This window comes from Tupaia chinensis, unplaced genomic scaffold (genome assembly GCF_000334495.1).
Source record: "Tupaia chinensis unplaced genomic scaffold, TupChi_1.0 Scaffold000226_1, whole genome shotgun sequence".
Taxonomy (NCBI): Eukaryota; Metazoa; Chordata; class Mammalia; order Scandentia; family Tupaiidae; genus Tupaia; species Tupaia belangeri.
Window position 1 is genome coordinate 5,625,544 of NW_006159701.1, and position 2,656 is coordinate 5,628,199.

The window sequence follows — 2,656 nt, forward strand, 5'->3', positions numbered from 1 at the left end:
GGGTGGGGTGATTTCTCACTTTCTATCTCTCTGTCTCTCTGTCTCTCTCTGTCTGGCTAGCACACGTGCCCTATAGCAAAAACCTCTCCTAAAAAAAACCTTAAAGAAACTCCACAAGAAAAATAGGTATGTATAAATGTTTGCAAGAGGTGTTATGTTTAAATGCTGTTTGTAAATGCTAGGAACGACAGCTGCAGTCAATAAAGAAAACGGGGTTAGCAGGTGGTGTGGTGATTAAGGCACAGGACACTCCCACTTGGCTGTCTGGTTCGAGTCTCAGTCCCGGTGGCTTGCTTCCTCACTTTCCTTCTCTCTGTGTTCCTCTCTTTCTATGGGCAAATGAAAATGGCTGAATAAATAAATTAAATAAATAATTATTTAAAGAGAAAACAGGGGGCTTTACCTCCCCTATAAAAAAATGAACACGGAACGGCTCAGGGTCACGATGCTCTCCATCAGAGATGCCCAGTCTGCCCGACCCCTGCTTTTCTCTGTCCATCCTTTCTTAGCACAGCCCTCCCTGTCTGGGTGTGCTGCCAGGAGTCTCAATCTCCCCTCTGTAAAACGGAGAAGGGTAGCCTCACACCCCGGTTAGGCTCTTAGGGACCTTCCTGAGTGGCAGATAAAGTGACCTCCTCACATTTATGACTCCAAGAGTTTTAACTGCATCCTCCTGAGTCCTGGGCCCTGTGCCCGAGGCCACAAGAGGTCACACATGGCATCCTGTGACCACACATGCTCAACCCTGGGCCAAACGAGGCTCCCGGTTCTCCACCCAGTACAGACCTGTGCCACACCTTCAATGCCCTCTGGGACTCTTCCTCAAAAGCCTGGCATAAAACGGTGCAGGGCTATAGGCCAGGCCAGAGCCTCGGATTCAGACCCCAGACCCTGAGCTGGGCCGTAGGTCTCAGTATCTTGCACTTTAAAATGGGGAGGCAGTAGGATTCCAGAGGCTTGTCCTCTACAAATCCACAGAACCCACCGTGCTGGAGCAGCGCCACTCACCGGGGTACTTTCCGGAACTCTGGGAGGTTGCAGTGGTGCAGGCCCTGGGCACAGGCCTGGCAGCAGGGGGCAGACCAGTCTCCTTGGGCTGCCAATCAGGCTCTGCCTGGCCCCGCCCACAACAGTCCCCACTCACATCATTGGCTAACTCATTCTTCACTCACCCTCCCAGCTGGGCTTCTCTGAACCATGCCATGACTCTGCCACATGCCAGGTCCCTAAGTCTTGGGCTCTGCCACTCTTTTGATCCCCTGTCATCAACCAGGCATTGGGCAGGGGCTTCCCCACAGCATCTAACTGACCCCACTCAGTTACCACTGAGCAGATAGTACTCTGCCCTCCCCACCCCCTGCTCCGTCACCTCTATTTTGCAGATGGGGGAACTGAGACTCCAAGAGGTGACATGACCTATCCAGGGCCACTCAGCAAGGCAGCGGCAGGCCACAACGTGAGGCTTCCTTCTTTCCCATGGCAGCCCCTATGTGGTGCAGCCCGAGCCTAGCCCCGAACCAACAAGAAGGCAGAGGGCATACAAGGCCGACGTTCCATCACAGAAGGCTGACGGGAGCTCTGTTCTAGCAATACAGCGAGGTCTGGCCTCTGCGGGCCCAGTCAGCAGCCTTGAGGGCAGGGGACGCAGAGGGGGTCCTGGGAGCTGGTCATTTGCTCCTGCCTGGCCCCTGTGAACCTGGACATGAAGTTCACTCTCTCTGAGTCTTCATCTCCGTGTGGCAAATGGACACACAGCAGCAAGGCCAGGACAGGCAATGCCATTCATGATCATAGGCCAAGCCTCAGGGTAAACTGAGGCCCAGAAAGGGCCTGACTGGGCCAGGAGTCTGGTGTGAGGGACAAGTCACAAGGCTGTGACGCTTGGATGAAAATGCACGTACCCTGGAGGTGATCAATATGCATTAATCATTGTCGTTACTATTGACCAGAGCCCAGTCCGGCTTCGTGGTCAAGCATGTGGGGGGAGATCCCCTCTGTGCCCAGATGCAGCAAGCCTGATGGTGACTCATCCCCGAGCTCTCTGAGCCTGGCACCTGGTGGTTCGATGAATGACCTCCCCTCCTATGGCCCCCAGCGCAGTACGTGGCTAGGGATGCGGGCCCGGGCGAGAGTGAGGATGGGAACACACCTGGGGAGAACAGAGACCAGCAGGCAGGGCCCACACAGGTGAGCCCCCATGAGTGGGCGCTAAGCATAGGGATCACGCATGGTAGAGTCGCACACAGGAATGCAGGGAGGCCAGGGTCTGGCTTTGAACCCGGCTTTGCTGTCTCCCAAGGCAAGTGGTATCCCTCTCTGGGCCTCAGTTTCTCCTAAATGGTACCAACTCTTTCTCCACCCCAGGGAACAGTACGGATCCTCTGCACACCACAGGAAGTGCCCGGCATGAGGCTGGCACAGAGCAGACACGCACTGAGTGTGGTCTGCTGCCACTGTCATATCCTCACTGTTATGATCCTCCCAAGGTCCCCGTCATGGCACCACTAAGATGTGTGCCCAGTGGCACACCCTGGAGGCTGACAGGCAGCTGATCTTCACAGCTCAAGGGATAATCTTAGTCCAACTCAATCTCCACAGCCTCCAAGCCTGAAGACAGAGAGGCAGGGGGGGCAAGCCGCAGACCGGGCACATATGA

General features: G+C 55.3%; 1 protein-coding gene across 4 annotated transcripts in view; it reads right to left on the reverse strand.

The window, feature by feature from the left end:
• Positions 1 to 2,656, reverse strand: part of GAL3ST1 (galactose-3-O-sulfotransferase 1) — a 19,479-nt gene that overhangs the window by 9,106 nt on the left and 7,717 nt on the right. Inside the window, exon 1 of one of the 4 annotated variants that reach the window (XM_006147931.1) lies at positions 1,009 to 1,063. The exons of the other annotated variants lie outside the window; for them this stretch is intronic. The gene's annotated coding sequence lies outside the window, so the exon portion shown is untranslated. Of the gene's footprint in view, positions 1 to 1,008; positions 1,064 to 2,656 lie in introns of those variants that run through there. 4 annotated transcript variants of the gene reach the window in all.